At 36.9% G+C, this 22873-nt stretch overlaps 1 protein-coding gene and 1 pseudogene across 13 annotated transcripts in view; both read left to right on the plus strand.

Annotated features, from left to right (window-relative positions):
• The window catches only part of SPATA6 (spermatogenesis associated 6), a 208876-nt gene that overhangs the window by 128210 nt on the left and 57793 nt on the right, over positions 1–22873 (plus strand). The gene's annotated exons all lie outside the window — the stretch shown is intronic.
• LOC129393236 (nuclear inhibitor of protein phosphatase 1-like) lies at positions 8494–21123 on the plus strand (annotated as a pseudogene).

Consider the following 22873-nt stretch of genomic DNA (forward strand, 5'->3'; position numbering starts at 1 on the left):
CAACCCCTGCTTTTGCATTTGTATTCTTCCAAAATAATACCATAATCAATTCTACTTTTAATTTTGGGCTAATACTAATAGTGCTACCATAGACAATATATTATGTATATTCTTTGGTGAACATGTACACAGTAGTCCTCCTTATCTTTAGGGGATATGTTCCAAGACCCCTTAGTGGATGCCTGAAACCACAGATGTACTGAACTTGCATTCTGTCGGTTAGAACATGTTTCCATCCATGGCTTCTGCCTGCAAATTTAATGCCTTTCTCAACTTAACTAAGCACTTACCATGCACCATGCCATAACCTTTTATAGTTTGAAGTGTGACAGCAAAACTAGTATGAACTTTTTTTCTTCTTTATAATCCCAGGAATAGAAGATTAGTTCTTACCATAGATTATAGCACTCTCAGAAACCATGTTTTTTTCTTTCCAAGTCAAGAACTTTCACCTTTTCACTTAAAGGAAGCACTTTACTGCTTTGCTTTGGCATATCCAAATGGCCAGCATCACTATTGTGCTTTGGGGCCATTGCTAAGTAAACTAAGGGTAACTTGAATGCAAGCTTTATAATACTACCACAGTCAATCTGATAGCTGAGATGGCTGCTTAGTGACAAATAGGCAAGTAGTGTATACAGCGTGGGTATGCTGGACAAAAGGATGATTCATGTCCTGGGCAGACGGAGCAGGACAGCGTAAGATTTTATCATGCTACTCAGAATGAAACTTATGAATTACTTATTTCTGGAATTTTCCATTTAATATTTTTTAGGCTACTGTTGACCACAGATTATTGAAACCATGGGAAGTGGAACTGATGATTAGGGGTACTACTGTGTGTATTCTGGCTGGAAATATACCTAAAAGTGGAATAGTTGAGGCATAAGGGAGTTGACTCTTCATCTGCAGAAGATAATGCCAAAAAGATTTCAAAGTGTGCCAGTATCAGTGTTTAAGAATTCTAGTTTCTCCCCATCCTTGCTAGCACACTGTATTTTTATTTTGTTTTGTTTTGTTTTCCCAATACTAGTGTTCCACAGGGTGTGAATTGATAATGTGTCGTGGTTATGCTTTGCACATTCTGAAAGTGTGTTATTGGATACATATAGGTTTAGAAAGTGTTTTGTTCTTGTCTGTTGACCTATTTGTTATTGTAAATGTCTTTGTTTCTGGGAAAGCTTCTTGTCTGCAAATGTGGTTTATCTGACAATTTTATAGTGACACCAACTTTCTTTGGAATAATGTTGCTTGGTATTTCTTTTTCGTCCTTTTACTTTCACCCTTCTTGTATCCTTATATTTAAGGTATGTTTCTTATATAAGAAGGTTTTATATTATTTAACTTTTCTTTTGATTTACTTACTGTAATCATTTAATTACTTGATGTTGGATTTGTATACTATCTGATAAATCTGTTTATATTTCTTTTTTATCTCCTTCATACTTTATTTGACAATAAGATAGTTTTGTTCTTTTTTTATTTCTAACTTATAGAGTGCTTATTTTTTAATAGTTACCCTGTACAAAACATGTATTCTTTATTATAGTCTAATACAATTTTTTTTACAAATTTTTTGATAATTCTAGATTAGAGCATTTGCATTCCATTTATATTCCTTCCTCTTTAAAGTTATTGATATTACACATTTTAATTCTACATCTATTTTTGACTCCACAGTATATTGCTACTATTGTATAGTAATATTATTTTATATTTACTTACTTATCTTTTCTGGTGATCTTTGTTTTTGGATTCTGTTTCCATTTTAGATAATTTCTCATTTGCATGGAAAATTCTCTGTATTTTTTTTTTTTTTTTAGTGCAGGCCTACTGTGGATAATTTTTGTCATCTTTAATTGTCTTTAGTGTCTACTAAATTTGTGAGTAATTTTTTCTCCCTGGGTATAGATGTCTACTTTGGCAGCTGTTTTTCTTCCTACACTTTAAAGGCACTATTCTATTATCTGATATCTTCCATCATTTTGTTGAGAAGTGTGTTGTTAGTCTTATTCTTGTTCTTTTGAAGGTAATGTCATTTATCTCTGGCTTCTTTCTTTGCTCTTCTGAGATGTAGTTTTATGTATTAATCTGCTTGGCGTACTCAGACTTTCTTCACTCAATCATAGCTAAAAGGATGAGCAATTCAGAGCATCTTGAATCTGTAAATTCATGACTTATATTGCTTGGGACATTCTAGCTCATTATCTCTTCAAATATGTCTTATTAACTATTATTTCTTACTCTTCGGGTGTTCAATTACCTCTGTTAGATCGTTTGATTGTGTCCTGCAAGTTTCTTGCGCTCTTTCCCATTTTTATCATTCTATTTGCTATTTTATTGTGGATATTTACTATGAACCTTATAGTTCACTAATCTTGTCTTCTACTGATTCTGATCTGCTGTTAAATTCATTTATTATATTAGGTAATTGATTTTAATAATTATATTTTTTAGATCTAAAATGTCTCGATTCATTTTTATAGATACCAATTTTTCCAAGTCTTAAACTTTCTCTATTTTGCCCAACTTTTCACCTATTTTCTTGACCAAATTAATTCTAATTACTTTAAAGATCTTCTAACTCTTAATACCTGGATTCTGTTTGTGATCTGCTTTGTCTTTTTTACTCTCACTTACCAATAACATTGTCCTGACTCTTTGTGTACCACTTATTATTTTAGAGTTAAATTCTAGATATTATATGTCTATACCTCTTCTAGGCAGGTAGCATCAAAGGCTAATAACCTTGATCCAAAAGGGACTGAACCAGGGTCAGTGTATATTGATGATTTGGTGATTCTCAATTTGCCCTTAATCAAAGTCCTGATAAATCACAGTTAAGTCTTTTTAGGGCATTAGCCTCCAGTTTTTCCAAATTATTAACCTTTTAGGTCCTTATCTTTTCAGTACCGAGAGACTGAGGCAATTTCTGTCCTGTTAACAAAGGTTTTGGGCTTAGTTTATTACATTTTCACACTAGGAAGTTTCAGAAATTGGTCGTGTATTTCAGTCCCCTACTCTCTGGTTTTGTCACTGTATCTCTGCATAATTACCAGTTATGTTGAGCAGTATCAGCTCTATGACAGAGACCAGCTTCTACTAATCTCAGAAGTCAAGTGTCCTCAGGGTAAATGGTGCTTGCAAGCAGTCAATGTCAACTCATCGGTTCTTTTCAAGGCTTTCAACTCTCAAATGTTATTAAAGTCATTCTTTGTGATACATTTTAAGTAACATATAATTGTAAGAGATGTTTTGTTTGCTTTTCAGAGACTTTGGATTAGCTTATTTTACCCCCAACCTGGCACAGCTTGAGAATTTAGAAAATATCTTGACAAAAACCTCTCATATATTTGAGGCCTTTCCTGTTTTCAGTTTTACCTCTATAGCCTGGTGTGATTCTCACACCAAAAACGTCTTGCCTGTTTCTCGATTCTTAGAGATAGCCTTTGCATCTGTTGCCAAGACCCAATTTTTTATCCTAGCTAGTCCCAGATTTTCAAGTATCTCCAGGTTAAAAGCCTTTATAGTCTCAGCAATCAACGTTTTGGTTCTTGTGTTTGCAGGGCCTGTGCCCTGATAGATCCTTATCTCTTAAGTATCATGAGACAGCAGGAAGATGCATTTTGCTTTTCAGATGTGTTTGGTGTAGCTTTATACCCTCTGGTCCTAAGCAACTTCATAAGTCAACAAATACAATCATTGTGAAAATGGCTGTGTATCTAAAGCCTCATAAAACTCACGTTTTGTCACTCCACCCTTGTACAGGCAACAGAAGCATTGCTTGTCAAATGATTATGACCTAGCATCTTTCTTTAAAAGCTATTCTTTACCCCTCCGCTGTGTTTATGCGGAGATAGTCCTGGATTCTGTTCTCTTCCATTGCAATTGTATATATGTGAGTCATTCTTGATTTTCTTCTATTTTATTGGTTTAATTATCTATTTTTGTACTAATAATGTAGTTTCTCAATTTACTATAGGTTTATAGTAACTCTTTATATCTAATGACATAACTCCTTCACGTTTGTTCTTGCTTCAAAATTGCTTTTGCTATTCTTGGTTCTTTTAATTTCCATCTGTATGTCAAAATCATCAGCTTGCCAGAACCCACTGAGTTTTTGATTGAGACTACATTGAATCTATGCTTTGATTGGAGGAGAACTGACATCTTAACAATATTCAGTCTTCCAGTTCATGAAATTGTGTCTATTAATTTAGATCTTTAATTTCCACCAATAATTTGACATAGTTTTCATTTCATAGGCCTAGCATGTCTTTCTATAGATTTAGCTCTAGATGTTTGATATTTTTATGCTATTATTCATTATACCGTTTACAATTCTGTTTTTTCTTGGTATGATGAATATAATTTACCTGCTTTTAGTCATCTGTAATCCACTGACCTACCTACATTCACGCATTAATATTAATAGATTGTAGTTTTTGAGTGTTCTAATGTATAATAATATAATCTGTAAATAATGATAGTTTTAAATCTCCCACTTTAATCTTTATGCATTTTATTTATTTTTCTTGTTTTGTTATTTAGGGTTTCTAAAATAGTATCAAATAGAAGTGGTGATAGACAGTTTCTTGTCTTATTCAACATGAAAGATGAAAGGTTTTTATAATTTTTAATTAAATATGATACTTTTTGTAGATTTCTTGTGGGTATTCTTTGTCAGATTACAGAAATTCCTTATTTTCTAATATTTTTTATTTTTAAAAATTACAAATACAAGGTTTTATTCCATTGTATCTACTGAGATGATTATTCTGCTACCACTCCTTATTTTAATATAGCAAATCACTTGATTTTCAAGTCTTAAACCATGGTCACATTCTTGAAACAAATCTCTTATTCATGATTTTCTTAAAAATATAATCACTGGTTTCAATTTGCTAATATTATACCTAAGATTTTTGCATCTAAGTTAATGACAGTGATTGGTCTGCAAGTTTCCTTTCTTGTAATATTCTCCTCAGATTTTGGCTGACCTCATAAAAAGGAAATAGTGGTTGGGAAATATCCCCAGCCCTTTTCAGGCAGCTTCTATGCAAAATTATTTCCTTCTTAAATGTTTTGAACAAGCCTATTTTTGTGGGATAGTTTTCAGTAATGGATATAATTTCTTTAATATCAGTTATTTGGGTTTTCTATTACTTGGTCAGTTTTATTAGGAATTTTCCTGTTTCATTTATATTATCAAACTGAATGATATGAAGATTTTCATAATATCTTCCTATGCATTTTTTCTTAAATATTTTAAGAAATTTTATTTTAGGTTCAGTGGTACATGTACAGATTTGTTATATAGGTAAATTCATGACTCAGAGGTTTGCTATACAGAATATTTCCTCACTGGGGTACCAAGCGTAGTACTTGACTTTTTTTTTTCTTGAACTTCTCTCTCCTCTTATCCTCCTCCCTCGAGGAGGCCCCATTGTCTGTTGTTGCCCTCTTCTTGTTCATGTATTCTCTTTATTTAGCTCTCACTTATAGGTGAGAACATGTGGTATTTGGTTTTATGTTCCTGCATTACTTTGCTAAGGATAATGGCCTCCAGCTCCATCCATGTTCCTGCAAAGGATGTGATCTCTTTCTTTTTTAGGGTTGCGTAGTATTCCATGGCATGTATGTACCACATTCTCTTTATCCAGTCTACTGTTGATGGGCAGTTAGATTGATTACATGTCTTTGCTATTGTGAATGGTGCTGCAGTGAATATACACATGCATGTATCTTTGTTGTAGAACAGTTTATATTCATTTGAATATATACCCAGGCATGGGATTGCTGGGTTGAATGGTAGTTCTGTTTTAGGTTTTTGAGAAGTCACCATACTGTCTTTCACAATGGTTGAACTAATTTACACTCCAGCCAGCAGTGTATAGGCATTCCTTTTGTCTGCAGTCTCACCAACATCTGTTATTTTTTGACTTTTTAACGATAGCCATTCTGACTGATGTGCGATGCTATCTTATTGTTGTTTGTATTTGAATTTCTCTAATGATTAGTGATATTGTACATTTTTTCATATGCTTTTTGGTGCATTGTATGCCTTCTTTTCAAAAGTGTCTGTTCATGTCCTTTGCCCACTTTTTAATGGGATTGTTCATTTTTTGCTTATGTGTTTAAGTTCCCTGTAGATTCTAGATATTAGATCTTTGTCATATGTATCGTTTACAGATATTTTTCTTCCATTCTGTAAGTTGTCTGTTTACTTTGTTAATAGTTTCTTTTGCTGTGCAAAACCTCTTTCATTTAATTAGGCGCCATTTGTCATTTTTGCTTTTGTTGCAATTGCTTTGGACATTTTCTGTCATGAGATCTTTGCCTGTTCCTATGTCAAAAATGGTATTGCCTAGGTTATCTTCCAGAGTTTTTACAGTTACAGGGTTTACATTTAGGTCTTTAATCAATCTTATGTTGATTTTTGCATATGGTTTAAGGAAGTGGTCTAGTTTCAATCTTCAGCTAGCCAGTTATTCCAGCACTATTTATTGAGTAGGGAGTCCTTTCCCCATTGCTTGTTTTTGTCAGCTTTGTCAAAGATCAGATGGCTGTAGGTGAGTGGCTTTATTTCTTGGCTCTCTCTTCTGTTCTATTGGCCTATGTGTCTACTTTTGTATGAGTACCATGGTATTTTGGTTACTCTAGCCTTGTAGTATGGTTTGAGGTCAGGCAATGTGATTCCTCCAGCTTTTTTTTCTTTTTTTTTTTGCCTAGGATTGCCTTGGCTTTTCAGGTTCTTTTTTTGTTCCATATGAATTTTAGAATAGTTTTTTCTAATTATTTGAAAAATTTCATTGGTAGTTTGATAGGAATAGCATTGAATCTGTAAATTGCATTGAGCAGTATGGTCATTTTAATGATATTTATTCTTCCTATCCATAAGCATGGAATTTTCTTCCATTTTTTGGTGTCATCTCTGATTTTTTTGAGCAGTTTTGTAATTGTCATTCTAGAGATATTTCACCTCCCTGCTTAGCCATACTTCTAGGTATTTTATTCTTTTTGTGGCAGTTGTGAATGGTATTGCATTCCTGATTTGGCTTTTAGCTTGGGTGCTGTTAGTGAATAGGAATGCTACTGATTTTTGTACATTGATTTTGTATCCCAAAGCTTTACTCAAGTTGCTTATCAGTTCAAGGAGCTTTGGGGCCAAAACCATGGGGTTTTTAAAATACAAAATCATGTCATATACACACAGGGATAGTTTTACTACTTCTTTTCTTATTTGGATGCCTTTTGTTTCTCTCTCTCGCCTGATTGCCCTGGCCAGGACTTAAAATACTATGTTGAATAGGAGTGGTGAGAGAGGGCATCCTTGTCTTATGACGATTTTCAAGTGGAATGCTTGCAGCTTTTGCCCGTTCAGTGTGATGTTAGCTGTGGGTTTGTCATTGATGGCTCTTACTGTTTTGAACTATATTCCTTCAATGCCAAGTTTCTTTAGGGTTTTAACATGAAGGATTGTTGAATTTTATCAAAAGCCTTTTCTGTATTCATTGATATAATCATATGGTTTTTGTTTTTAGTTCTGTTTATGTGATGAGTCACATCTATTGATTTGCATATGTTGAACTAACCTTGCATCCCAGGGATTAAAGTCTACTTGATTGTGGTGGCTAAGCTTTTTGATGTGCTACTGGATTCAGTTTGCTAGTATTTGGTTGAGGATTTTTGCATCTATGTTCATCAAGGATATTGGGTGGAAGTTTTCTTTTTTGTTGTTGTTGTGTCTCTTCCAGGTTTTGATATCAGGATGGTGCTGGCCTCATTGAATGAGTTGAGGAGGAGTAGCTCCTCCTCAATTTTGGGGAATAGTTTTAGTAAGAATGGTACCAGCTCTTCTTTGAACATCTGGTAGAATTTGGCTGTGAATCTACCTGATTCTTGGCTTTTATTGGTTGGTCGGCTATCGATTGCTGATTCAGTTTCAAAGCTTGTTATTGGTCTGTTCACAGATTCAATTTCTTCCATGTTTAGTCTTGGAAGGATGTATATGTCCAGGAATTTATCCATTTCTTCTAGATTTTCTAGTCTGTGTGCATAGAGGTGTTCATAGTAATCTCTGATGGTTATTGGTATTTCTATGGAATAGTAGTAATATTCCCTTTGTCATTTATTATAGTGTTTATTTGGATATGCTCTCTTTTCTTGTCTAGCTGACTATCTTATTAATTTTTTCAAGAAACCAATTCCTAGATTTGTTTATCTTTTGTATTTTTTTTATGTCTCTGTTTCCATCAGTTCAGCTCTGATTTCGGTTATTCTTTGTTTTCTGCTAGCTTTAGAGTTTGTTTGCTCTTGTTTCTCTAGCTCTTCTAGTTGTGATGTTACGTGGTTTGAGATCTTTCTAACTTTTTGATGCAGGTATTTAATGCTATAAATTTCCCTCTTAACACTGCCTCAGCTTTGTCCCAGAGATTCTGATATGCTATGTCTTTGTTCTCATTAGTTTCAAAGAACTTCTTAATTCCTGACTGTATTAGTCAGAGTTCTCTAGAGGGACAGAACTAATAGGATATATGTATACATGAAAGAGAGTTTATGAAGGAGAGTTGACTCACATGATTACAAGGTGTCTCATGATAGACTGTCTGCAAGTTGAGGAGCAAGGAAGCCAGTAGTGGCTCATTCTGAGTCCCAAAATCTCAAAAGTAGGGAAGCCAACAGTGCAGCCTTCAGTCTGTGGCCAAAGGCCCAAGACCCCATGACAAACCACTGGTGTATATCCAAGAGTCCAAAAGCCAAAGAACTTCGAGTCTGATGTTTGAGGACCGGAAGCATGCAGCATGGGAGAAAGATGAAGGCTGGAAGACTCAGCAAATCAGCTTCTTCTACCTTCATCTGCCTGGTTTTCCTAGCCGCACTGGTAGCTGATTGGATGGTGCTCACCCACATTGTTGGTGAGTCTTCTTGAGGATGGGTCTTCTTCTCCCAGTCCACCTACTCAAATGTTAATCTCTTCTGGTAACAGCCAGATACACCCAGACACAATACTCTGCATCCTTTAGTCTAGTCAAGTTGACACTTAACATTAACCATCACACTGCCTTAATTTGATAATTAACCCAAGTTATTCTGGAGCAGGTTGTTTAATTTCCATGTAATTGTATGGTTTTGAGCGATTCTCTTGGCCTTGGTTTCTATTTTTATTGTATTGTGGTCCAAGAGTGTGGTGGTATGGTTTTGCTGTTTTTGAATTTGTTGAGGATTGTCTTATGTCTTATTGCATGGCTGATCTTACAGTGTGTACCACGTGGCGATGAAAAGAATGTATATTCTGTTGCTTTGGGGTGGAAAGTTATGTAGCTGTCTACTAGCTCCATTTCGTCAAGTGTTGAGTTCAGGTCCTGCATCTCTTCGTTAATTTTCTGACTCAGTTATCTGTCTAATACTGTCAGCAGGGTATTGAAGTCTCCACTATTATTCTGTGGGAGTCTAAGTCTCTTTGAAGGTCTGTAAGTATTTGCTTTATGAATCTGGGTGCTCTTGTTTTGGGTACACATTAATTTAGGTCTTCTTGTTGAATTAAGCCCTTTATCAATATGTAATGCCCTTCTTTGTCTTCTTTGATGTTTGTTGGTTTAAACTGTCTTTTATCTGAAATTAGGATGGCATACTCTGCCTTTTTCAGTTTTCCATTTGTGTGGTAGATATTTCTTCATCCCTTTATTTTAAGCCTATTGATGACATTGCATGTGAGATGGGTCTCTTGAAGACAGCATACTATTGGGTCCTGTTTCTTTATCCAGCTGGCAGCCACTTTGTGCCTTTTAATTGGGGCACCTAACCCATTTACATTCAAGTTTCTTATTGATATGTATGGATTTGATCCTGCTATCATGTTGTTAAATGGTTGTTATGCTAGACTTGTTTGTGTGGTGGCTTTATAAGTGTCACTGGTGTGTGTGCTTACATGAGTTTTTGTAGTGCCTGGTAATGGTCTTTCCTTTCCATATTTCATACTTCTTTCATGAGCTCTTGTAAGGTAGGTCTGGTGTTAACAAATTCCCTCAGCATTTGAATAGGATCAAATTGAAAATGATCATATTTCTCCTTCATTTATGATGCTTAGTTTGACTGGATATGAAATTCATGGTTGGAATTTTTTTCTTTACGACTGTTGAATACAGGTCCCCAGTCTCTTCTGGTTTGTAGGGTTTATGTTGAGAGGTCCTCTGTCAGTCTGATAGGGTTCCCCTAGTGAGTGACCTCCCCTTTATTCTCTAGCTGCCTTTATCATTTTTTCTTTCATTTCAACCTTGGAGTATCAGATGATTATGTCTTGGGGATGATCTTCTTGTGAAATATCTTGCAGGAATTCTTTGCATTTCCTGAATTTGAATATCGGCCTCTCTAGCTAGAATGGGGAAGTTCTCATGGACGATACTGTAAAATATGTTTTCCAGGTTGCTTCCTTTCTCCTCATGTCTTTCAGGGATGCCAGTGACTTGTAGATTGGGCATCTTTACATAATCCCATATTTCCAGGAGGTTCTGTTCATTCCTTTTCAATTCTTTTTTCTTTATTCTTGTCTGACTGTTGTATTTGAGAAAGCCAGTCATCAAGCCCTTAGATTCTTTCATCAGCTTGGTCTGCTGTTAATACTTGTGATATATGAAATTTTTGTAGGGTTTTTTTTTTTCTTTTTGCTGTTTCAGGTTGGTTATATTCTGTATACCGGCTATTTTTTCTGTCAGCTCCTGTGATTACTGTGATTATTAGCTTCCTTGCATTGGGTTTCAGCAGTCTCCTGAATCTCGACAATCTTCATTTCTATTCATATTCTGAATTCTATTTCTGTCATTTCAGCCATCTCAGCTCAGTTAAGAACCCTTGCTGGAGAGTTAGTGTGGTTGTTTGGAGAAAAGAAGGCACTCTGGCTTTTTGGGTTGTCAGAGTTCTTCTGTTTATCATCTTTGTGGTCTTACGTTCTTTCAGTCTTTGAATTTGCTGTCCTTTGAATGGATTGTTTTGCTTTTTTCTTCTTTAATGCCCTTGGGGGTTTGATTATGGTATAAGGTGGGTTTGGTTGACTGCCTTCTATTCTAGTCTACTACTGGGTCTTGGAGGAGCCCCCTCTGCAATTACTGTCTTCCTCTCTGCATTTCTTTTGTTGGGGGTTGTGGTCCATGGAGCTCCCTCAGGCTGGGCCTTCAGTTGGCCAGCTAGCTGTGTCCTTGCCCATAGTCTGCTGTTTGTGTGCTTCCTGGGAGAAAGATGGGGTTGTGTCTACTCACAGAGTTCAGGTGGATGTGGGACTTTTGGGTTGGAAACTCTTACTGGGTATTGCCTGTCTGGCTATGGGTAGCTAGGGATTGGTGGGGTTTCCAGCCCTGCCTTTCAGGCTTTTTCAGGGCAGCAGGAGGCTGTGCCCCTCAACACATTCAGGCAAACGTAGGGCCACTTGGCTGGAAAGCCTAGCAGGTGTTGCCTGCCTGGCTATGATTGGCAGGGGTTATAGGGCCATGCACACTGCCATTCAGGCATTTCTCAGAACAACAGGAGGCTGCACCCTCCAGCCAGGCTCACACAGAAGCAAGGCTGCTGGGCTAGAAGCTCTAGCAGTTGTTGCCCACCTGGATACTAGTGGTGGTGGTAGCTGGGATCTCTTGCTCTGCCATCCAGATATTTCCTGTGACAACTGGAAGCCGCACCCTCCAGCTGACCTCACACAGCAGTGGAGCCACTGGGCCAGAGGCTCTAGCAGGCGTCACCTGCCTGGCTACCAGTGACTAGGGCTGTTGGGGTCTCATGCTCTGTGGTCTGGATGTTTCATGTGACAACAGGAGGCTACACCCTCCAGCTGAATTCACACAGAAGTGGGACCTCTGGGCTGGACACTCTAGTAAGCATTGTCCAGCTGGCTACCAGTGGTGGGGGTGGGAGGATTGGCTGACCAAGTTTGAACCAAAGTACGGCTGCTGGGCTGGAAGTTGCTGCTGAGGCCTGGCTGGCATGCAGTGGTGGAGCAATGTTACTGCTCCGTGGCACCGTAGCTGACTGCAGCCTCTATTGGGTTTGTGGTACTGGTGCTGGTCTGCTCCAGGGCCCAAGGCTTGTGGCAGTCCTCTTGGACTCAGAAGTTCTCCCTGCAAAATGTCCAGGTGGCTCTCTGCCTCAGTCTAGAAGTATTGTGGAGGAAGGTGCAGGATGGGTGACAGGGTGATTCTCCTGTTCCTGGTCTTGCACAGGTCCCTGTGGAGAGTGTAAATTCCCCTGGGGACTGTCACTCACCCTTTCCAGTGTTGGAGGGGTCCTCCTGGTTCTGCGCTGAGCTCAGATGGGTGGTGCCCAACTTTACTCCTTTGTGCTCTCTGTGTTCCTCTGCCCTGTTGGATTCCAACGTGGTTTCTCATATGAGCGGCCTGCAGCATCTGTGTTCGTCAGCCCTTTTGTTTCCTTTCCATGACAGTGACACACACGAGCTGCTTCTAGTCTGCCATATTGGCCCCGCCCACTTTTAAACACAAGTATAGAATTTATAAGCATATAAGTATCTCCCTTTTCAATCATGATAATAGTAATTCGAGTTTAATTTGTCCCCCTATGTTTTAAGAATTTGTTCATTTTATTATTCTTTTTGAATAACAGTTTGTGTCACTTTTACTTGTCTGGGACAAGTCTTTTTCTGTTACATTAACTTATGCTGAAAGTTTTATGTTCTACTTTTTCTTCTAGTCTTTTAAAGTAGAGGCTTATGTTATTGATTTTAAGCCATTTCTAATCTATACATTTAAGAATGTAATTTTCCCTCTACGCCACTGCTTTAGATGCATCTAATAATTTTATGTTGTATTTGTATTATTCACTTCAAAATATATTCTAATTTCTATTGTGATTTCTTCATTGGCTCTGTGGTAATTTAGAAATGTATTTCTTAATTTTCTCTTAGTTGGTTATTCTCTCACCTTTGCTTATTGACAGCTACTTTAATTTCTTCTCAGCTAGAGAATATACTTTGAATTATTTGAAATGTATTAATATTTCATCAAGACCTGGCATATAGTCAGTCTTTGTAATTCTGTATGTACTTGTTAAGAATATGTACTCTTAACAAGTGTACAATATAGAGGGAAGCATTCTGTGTAAGTACAGGTATTTCATGTTCAGATCTTTTCTATACTTACCAGAAAACACTGTACAAAATTAATGAATTATTTACCCTCTTTTATCTGTAAAATTGATGTATCTACTTGAGATAATGAAAACTAATAATGTCACTTATTACTCAATTCTAAAGGCTTTTTATTTTAAAAAAGCTTTGTTAAGATATAATTCACCTACTATACAATTCACACATTTTAAGTACACAGTTCAATGGCTTTTACTATACTCAAAAAAATCACATCTAATTTCAAAACATTTCATCACCCCACAGAGAAGATATTTTGTAACCATTGGGAGTGAAGTACCATTCTCCCCCTCCTCATTTCTCCTCCACTCCTAAGCAGCAACCAGTCCAATTCCTGTAGATGCCAGTTCTGCACATTTCATATAAATTGAATCATATGATATATGGTCTTTGTGACTGGCCTCTTATACTTAATATAATATATTAAAGTCTTGCCCAGGTTGTAGTACATGTCACTTTATTCTTTTTTATATGGCTGGATGGTATTCCATTGTATAGATAATGACACTTTTTTTAATCCATTCATCAGTTGATAGATGGATCATTTAGTTTGGGTTGTTGCCACTTTTTGGCTGCTAAAAAATAATAATACTGTCAACATTTATGTGATAAATCTATTTTGACCATTTTGAGAAATTGCCAAACTATTATTTATAATGGCTTACCATTTTGCCTTTTCACCTGGCATCCTTGCTGAACTTTTTTATTAGCTATCTTTTCTGATTATAGCCATCCTAGTGTGCATGAAGTGGTGTCTTATTGGGGTTTTGATGTACATTTCCCTTCTGACTAATGATGTTGAGCATTATTTCATGTACTTATTGGTAATTTGTATATCTTCTTTGGAGAAATATATATTCAAATTATTTTCTGATTTAAAAATGTGGTTGTCTTTTTATCGAGTTTTTAAAAAACTTTTTAAAATTTTAGACTCAGGAGGTACATTCTATGTTTGTTACATGGATATATTGTGTAATGTGGAAGTTGTGGTTCTAGTGTAATTATCACCCACATCACCCAAATAGTGAACATTTTGCCCAATAGATAATGTTTCAACCCATATTTGCCCTCTTCTCCCCACCATTTTTGGAGTCTCCAATGTCTATTCTTTTCATCTTTGTGTCCAGTGCACCTGTTGTTTATCTTCCACTTATAAACGAGAACATGCAGTATTTGATTTTATGTTTCTGAGTTAGTTCATTTAGGACATTGGCCTATCTGTGTTGCTGCAAAGGACATGATTTCATTCCTTTTATGGCTGTATAGTGTTCCATGGTGTATATATATACATCACATTTTCTTTGCCCAAGTTCCATGACTTGGTTATTATCAACAGTGCTGCAATGAATATATGAATACAGATGCCTTTTTAATGTAATTATTTATTTTCCTTTGGGTAAATACCCACCAGTGGGATTATTGGCTCAAATTGTAATTCTATTTTTAATTCTTTAACATGTCACCATACTGTTTTCCATAGAAGTTGAATAATTTTCATTTCCAAGAACAGTGTGTAAGCGTTCCCTTTTCTCCACATTCATGCCAGCATCTGCTGTTTTTTGACGTTTTCGTAGTAGCCATTCTGATGCATGTGAGATGATATCTCATTGTGGTTTTAATTTGCATTTCTCTGATGATTAGTGATGTTGAGCATTTTTTTGTGTGTTTGTTAGCCGCTTTTATTTCTTCTTTTGAGGAATGACTGTTCAGGTCCTTTGCCTGGTTTTTTACTGGTTTTTCTTTTTTTAGTGTGTGTGGGAGTTGTTTGAGTTACTTGTGGATTCTAGTCCTTTGTCAAAGACATAGTTTGCAAATATTTTCTCCTACTATGTAAGTTGTCTGTTTACTATGTTGATTATATATTTTGTTGTACAGAACCTTTATAGTTTAAGTCCTATTTGTCTATTTTTGTTTTTGTTGCATTTGCTTTTGGGGTTTTTGTCATAAGTTGTTTGTCTAGGCCAATATTCAGTAGAGTTTTTCCCTAGGTTTTCTTCCAGGCTTTTTATAGTTTCAGGTCTTACATTTAAGTCTTTAATATATCATGAATTAATTACTGTGTATGGTGAGATAAGGGTCCAAGTTTAATTTTGCATATGGCTAGCTAATTTTCCCAGCGCTATTCATTGAATAAGGTGTCCTTTCCCCATTGTTTGTTTTTGTCAACATTAGTTAATTGTGGGTATGTGGCTTTATTTCTGGGTTATCTATTCTATTCCATTGATTATGTGTCTGTTTTTCTTCTAGTACCATGCTGTTTTAGTTACTATAGTTTTGTAATATAAGTTAAAGCTATATAATGTGATGCTTCCAGATTTGTCCTTTTTACTTAGGATTGCTTTAGCTATTCAGGCTTTTTCTTTTTTTTTTTTTTGTTTCATATGAACTTTAGGATTTTTTTTCTAATTCTTTAAAAAATGATGTTGGTAATTTGATAGGAATTGTGTTGAATCTGTAGATTGCTTTGGGTAGTATGGTCATTTTAACATAACTGATCCTAATGCACCATGAGCATGGGATGTTTTTCCATTTGTTTGTGTCACTTACAATTTCAACAGTGTTTTGTATTTCTCCTTGTAGAATTCTTTCACCTCCTTGGTTAAATGTATTCTTAGGTATATTTCTGTGTGTGTGGCTATTGAAAATGGGATTGAATTCTTAATTTGGCTCTCTGAAGGTTACTGGTTATAGAAATGTAACTAATTTTTGTACACTGATTAATTTTTAATTTTTTCCTTTGGGCCTACCAAATGGGAGGGGAAGATGCAAGATGGTGGCAGTCACAAACTCTGGCTCCAGCCTCCCGCTGCTCCACTGCCCAACCTGGGCAGGTAAGCCCCCTCCTGGTTGACATCTGGATTTAGTTAAACAAGACAAACTAATTGAGAAACTGATTATTGGTGAAAAGAAGTATTACTTATTTGGGATAAACCTTGATTTGTGTGACTTTACCACTGAACACCAGTCTTGCTCTTGGATCCATACTGCACTTGTCTACCACAAGCATCTGAGGAGAGTTTTCCTGATAGATCTCAACAGTACACACAGCACTTTCTTGGTCACATTCAGTTGGAGCCTCACAAGCCTCAGCAAATTCCGATTGATTCCAGGGTCTCATTTGACACATCCACAGGGGCATACACTTTGCGCGAGATACTTGGGCCATTGCCATTGGCTCTGAAAGGAGTTGAGAAGACGGGTGAAGAGGATGATTAACTCAGGGGCTTACTGGGGCTTCCAGAGGAGAAAACTAAGCTTGATAACCTGACATAGTTCAACACTGCCCACAACAAGTGGATTTCCACCTTTACCATTGAGGAGGGAAATCTAACATTCCAAGACCAAAGAGGAAGAGGAAGAACTCCCGGGTGACATTCAGTGAGGATGATGAGATCATCAACTCAGAGAATGTGGATCCCTCAGTTTGTCGATTCAGGAACATAGTGCAAACTGCAGTGGTCCCAGTCAAGAAGAAGCTGGGGGAGGGCCCTGGCTCCTTGGGCCTGGAGGAATCAGGGAGAAGGCGCATGCAGAACTTTGCCTTCAGGGGAGGACTCTACGGGGGCCTGTGCCCTACACACAGTGAAGCAGGCTCCCAGTTTCCACAAGACAGCACTCATTGGTGGCTTGTTTATGCCATATCCAAACCTTGCCCCTGTTGTGGCCTTGACTCCCATTGTGCCGGCAGCAGTGAACACGAACCCTGCACCAAACCTTACAGTCCATAACCCTGAAACTGTAAATGAACCCAAGAAGAACAAGTATGCAAAAGAGGCTTGGCCAGGCAAGAAGCCCACATCTTCCTTACTGATATGATATTTTTGGTCATGGAGAAATGTGGGATTGGGTGGGAATGGGGTGGAAGGTTGATGGGGAGCTAGTGAACTAGGGAGAAAAGCTTTCCATGTGTGCAGTATCAGTTTTGTTTTTTGGTGGGGTCTTTAGGTTTTTTCCAAATATAAAATTGCATCATCTGCAAGGAAAGATAATTTGACTTGTTCGTTTCCAATAAAGTTGGATGCCCTTTCTTTCTTTCTGGTCTGATTGCTCCAGGTAGGACTTCCAGTGCTATATTGAATAACAGCGGTGAAAGTGAGCATCCTTGTCGTGTTACAGATCTTAGGGGAAGGGTTTTCAGTTATTCCCGACTCGGTATGATACTAGCTGTGGGTCTGTTGTATATGGCTTTTATTGTGTTGAGGTATGTTCTTTATATACTCAGTTTTTTTGAGAGTTTTTATTATGAAGGGGTGTTGAATTTTATAACATACTTTTTTAGTATTAATTGAAATGATTATATGATTTTTGTCCTTCATTCTGTTGATACGATGTATCACATTGATTGATTTGCTTATGTTGAACCATCCTTGCATCCCTGAAATAAATCTCACTTGGTCATGATAAATAATCTTTCTAATGTATTGTCAAATTCGATTTGCTAGTATTTTGCTGAGAGTTTTTATATCAATGTTCATCAGGGTTATTGATCTGTAGTTTTCTTTCTCTGATGTGTCTTTATCTGGTTTTGGTATCAGGATAGTACTTGACCATGTAATGAGTTTGAAAGTGCTCCCTCCTCTATTTTTTGGAATAGTTTGTTTAGGATTGGTATTAGTTCTACTTCCAATGTTTGGGTTGCAAGGCATGATGGCTCATCCCTGTAATCCCAGCATTTTGAGAGGCCAAGGCGGGAGGATCTCTTGAGCCCAGGAGTTTGAGACCAGCTTGGGCAACATGGTGAGACCTTGTCTCTACAAATAATAATAATAATAATGATAGAGTAGATAGGTGTGGTGGCATACATCTGTTGTCCTAGCTACTTAGGAGGCTGAGATGGGAGAATTGCTTGAGCCCTGGCAGTCGAGGCTGCAGTGAGCTGTGATCACACCGCTGTCCTCCAGCCTGGGCAACAGAGTGAGATCCCATCTCAAAAATAAAATAAAATAACAACAAAGTAATAAAATAAAATAACAAAAATAAATGTTTGATAAAATTATTTAGTGAATCCATCGAGCCCTGTGCTTTTCTTTGCTAGGAGACTTTTTATTACAGTTTTCATATTATTACATATTAGTCTATTCAAGTTTTGGATTTCCTCATGGTTCAATCTTGGTAGGTTTTACGTGTTTAGAAATTTGTACATTTTTTTCTAGGTTTTCCAATTTATGGAATACAGACACTCGTAGTATCCTCTAATGATCCTTTGAAATTCTGCCATATCTTTTGTAATGCCTTCTGTTTCATCTCTGTTTTTATTTATTTGGGTCTTCTCTTTTTTTTTTTTTTCTGTTGTGGCTAAAGGTTTGTTGATTTTGTTTATCCTTTCTTTTTTATTATACTTTAAGTTCTGTGGTAGATGTGCACAAGATGCAGGTTTTTAACATCAGTATACATGTGCAATGTTGGTTTGCTGCACCCATCAACTCATCATTTATGTTAGGTATTTCTCTTAATGCTATCCCTCCCCCAGCCCCCCACCCCTCGACAGGTCCTGTTGTGTGATGTTCCCCTCCCTGTGTCCATGTGTTCTCATTGTTCAACTCCCACATATGAGTGAGAACATGCAGTGTTTGGTTTTCTCTTCTTGTGTTATTTTACTGAGAATGATGGTTTCCAGTTTCATCCCTGTCCCTGCAAAGGACATGAACTCATCATTTTTATGGCTGCATAGTATTCTATGATATATATGTGCCACATTTTCTTAATCCAGTCTATCATTGATGGGCATTTGGGTTGGTTCCAAGACTTTGCTCTTATGAACAGTGCTGCAGTAAACATATGTGTGCATGTGTCTTTATAGTAGAATGATTTATAATCCTTTGGGTATATACCCAGTAATGGGATTGCTGGGTCAAATGGTATTTCTAGTTCTAGATCCTTGAGGAATTGGCACACTGTCTTCCACAGTGGTTGAAGTAACTTACACTCCCACCAACAGTGTAAAAGGGTTCCTATTTCTCTACATCCTCTCCAGCACCTGTTATTTCCTGACTTTTTAATGATCGCCATTCTAACTGGCATGAGATGATATCTCATTGTGGTTTTGATTTGCATTTCTCTAATTACCAATGATGATGAGCATTTTTTCATAAGTTTGTTGGCTGCATAAATGTCTTCTCTTGAGAAGTGTCTGTTCATATCCTTCACCCATTTTTTGATGGGGTTGTTTGTTTGTTTTCTTGTAAATTTGTTTAAGTTCTTTGTAGATTCTGGATATTAGACCTTTGTCAGATGGATAGATTGCAAAAATTTTCTCCCATTCTGTAGGTTGCCTGTTCACACTGATGACAGTTTCTTTTGCTGTGCAGAAGCTCTTTAGTTTAATTAGATCCGATTTGTCTATTTTGGCTTTTGTTGCCATTGCTTTTTCAGTTTTAGTCATGAAGACTTTGCCCATGCCTATGTCCTGAATGGTATTGCTGAGGTTTTCCTCTAGGGTTTTTATGGTTTTAGGTCTTACATGTAAGTCTTTAATCTATCTTGAGCTAATTTTTCTATAAGGTGTAAGGAAGGGATCCAGTTTCAGCTTTCTGCATATGGCTAGCCAGTTTTCCCAGCCCCATTTATTATATAGGGAATCGTTTCCCCATTGCTTGTTTTTGTCAGATTTGTCAAAGATCAGATGGTTGTAGATATGTGGTGGTATTTCTGAGGCCTCTGTTCTACTTTGTTCATCTTTTGTATTGTTTTATTTAATTCAACTTTATTTATTTCTTCTCTTTAGTATTTCTTTACTTCTACTAATTTTGGCTTTGGTTTTTTCTTGCCTTTCTAATTCTTTAAGATGCATCATTAGGTTGTTCATTTGAAGAATTTTATCTTTTTTTTTCCCACCTACTTGTCGTCTTTTTAAATTTAGGCGCTTACTGCTATAAGCTTTCCTCTTAGTACTGCTTTTGCTGTATCCCATAGATTTTGGTATGTTGTATTTTCATGTACATTTACTTTAAGAAATTTTAAAATTTTCTTCTTAATATGTTTATTGACCCACTGGTTATCCAGGAGCATGTTGTTCAATTTCCATCTGTTGGTGTAGTGTCCAAAATTTCTCTTGTTATTGATTTCCAGTTTTATTCCATTGTGGTCAGAGAAGACACATGATATAATTTCAACTTTTTAAGACTTGTTTTGGGGCCTGACATATGATTCACCCTTGAGAATGATCCATGTGCTGAGGAGAAGAATCTGTATTCTGCAGCCCTTAGATGAACTGTTCTGTAAATATCTATTAGGTTTATTTAGGCTATAGTGCAGATTAAGTCTGGTATTTCTTTGCTGATTTTATGTCTGGATGTCTGTCTAGTACTGAAAGTGGAGTGTTGAAGTCCCCATCTATTACTGTATTGGGATCTATCTCTTTAGCTCTAATAATATTTGCTTTATATATCTGGTTGCTCCAATGTTGGGTGATATATATTTATAATTGTTACATCCTCTTGCTGAATTGATTGCTTTATCATTATATAGTGAACTTGTCTCTTTTTATAATTTTTATCTTGAAATCTATTTCATCTGATATAAGTTTAGCTACTTCTACTCTTTTTTGATTTCCATTTGCATGAAATCTTTTCCCATTCCTTTGTTTTCAGTCTGTGTGTGTCCTTATGGATGCAGTGTGTTTCTTGTAGGCAAGAAATTGTTGATTATTGTTGTTGTTGTTGTTGTTTTTAATTTATTTAACCGCTCCATTTCTTTTGAGCGGAGAAGTCTGTCCATTTTCATTCAGTGTTATTGATAAATAAAGACTTACTTCTGCCATTTTTGTTGTTTCCTGGTTGTTCTGTGGTCTTATCTTCCTTCTTTTCTTCCTGTCTTCCTGTTAGTGAAGGCGATTTTCTCTGACAGTGTGTTTTAATTTTTTGCCCTTTATTTTTTGTGTTATGTTGTATTATTTTAGATTTGAAGTTAACACGAGGCTTACAAATAATATGTCATAACCCTTTGTTTTAAACTGATGACAACTTAACACTGATTGCTTAAACAAACAAGCAAAAAGAAAATGAATAAAAACTCCACACTTTAATTTCATCTCCCCTCTTTTTAACTTTTTGTTGTTCCTATTTTTATCTTACTTTACTGTCTATGTCTTGAAAAGTCGTCTTCATTATTTCTGATAGGTTCATCTTTTAGTATTTCTACTGAAGATATAAGTAGTTTGCCACAGTTAGTGTTATAATATGCTGTGTTTTTCTGTGTGCTTACTATTACCAATAAGTTTTATACCTTCAGATGATTTGTTATTGCTCATTAACATCCTTTTCTTTCATATTGAAGAATTTCCTTTTGCATTTCTCATAGGACAGGTCTGCTGTTGACGAAGTCCCTCAGCTCTTGTTTGTCTGGGAAAGTCTTTATTTCTCCTTAATGTTTGAAAGATCTTTTTGCCAGATATACTATTCTACAATAAAAGGTTTTCCTTCAGCACTTTAAATACATGTTGCTACCCTTTCCTGGCCTGTAAGGTTTCCACTGAGAAGTCAGCTTGCTGCCGGATGATTTGGAGTTCATTTGTGTGTTACTTGTTTTTCTCTTGCTGCTTTTTGGATCTTTTCTTTATCTTTGGTATTCGGCAGTTGGATTGTAAAATGTCTTGAGGTAGTCTTAGTTGGGTTAAATCTTCTTGGTGTGCTATAACCCTCTTGTACTTGATTACCAATATCTTTATCTAGGCTTTGGAAGTTCTCTGTTATTATCCCTTTGAATAAACTTTCTACCCTATCTCTTTCTACCTCCTCTTTAAGGCCAATATCTCTTAGATTTGTCCTTTTGAGACTATTTGAGCAATGGTGGTGACTGTTGTAGGAGACGAAGGGCTCATGAACAGCCTCTGGGGACTGGGCTCTCAGAGAAATGCTGAGCTGCAGTGGTAGTCCACAGGCGGGGAAGGGTGGCTGCACTGGGGGCATGACACTAAGGCAGGGGTGCCTTTTTCTGCAGGGAGCAGTGGAAGTGGGAAGTTGCACAGTGCATAGTTTGCCCTCTTCTCCATACTGTGGATGTGGTATCTGTCTTTGGGGCATGTGAAAGTGCCCGGCCTTCCTCCTTGGTTGGGTGCAGCAGTTGTCACCGGGATGCTCAGGGATCACAAGCCTGTGGGATTCCACCTGGGCTTGAGCAGTGCCTGTACACAATCTCCAGGTGGCTCGCTGTGTTAGTCTGGAGGTGCTGGAGCAGGGGTGCAGGGTCAACAGGGCTCTGCAGTGAATAGGATTACAATGTTCTGTGATGGAAGGGTGGAATACTGAGGATCTCTTATTTAGTCATCCCTTTCCTGCTTTAGGGAACCTTTCCTAGCTCTGCGCCAGTCCTGCTTGGAGGGCTGCCTGACTTCACTGTCTTCTTTCCTTGATTTTCATGGCTTCTCTGGTGAATTTCATTGTGCTCTCTTAGACAATCTACTTGAAGTGTTAGCATTTCCTTGCTATTTTGATTGCTCTCCATGAGAGAGGCGCTCACTAGCTGCTTATAGTTATCTGCCTTATTACTGGATTTTGAGAGCTCTTTATATATTCTGAGTACAAGTCCCATCTTAGATAATAAGGTTTGCAAATATATTCTTATGTTTGTGGTTTGTCTTCCACCTTCCTAATACTGTGTTTTGAAGCATAAAAGTTTTTTAAATTTTGATGAAATCCAACTTTTCTATGTTTTCTTTGGTTACTTTTGCTTAGGATATCTCAGAAATTGTTGCTTAGTCTAGGGACATAAAAATTTATGCCTATG

This window comes from Pan paniscus, chromosome 1, assembly GCF_029289425.2.
Source record: "Pan paniscus chromosome 1, NHGRI_mPanPan1-v2.0_pri, whole genome shotgun sequence".
Taxonomy (NCBI): domain Eukaryota; kingdom Metazoa; phylum Chordata; class Mammalia; order Primates; family Hominidae; genus Pan; species Pan paniscus.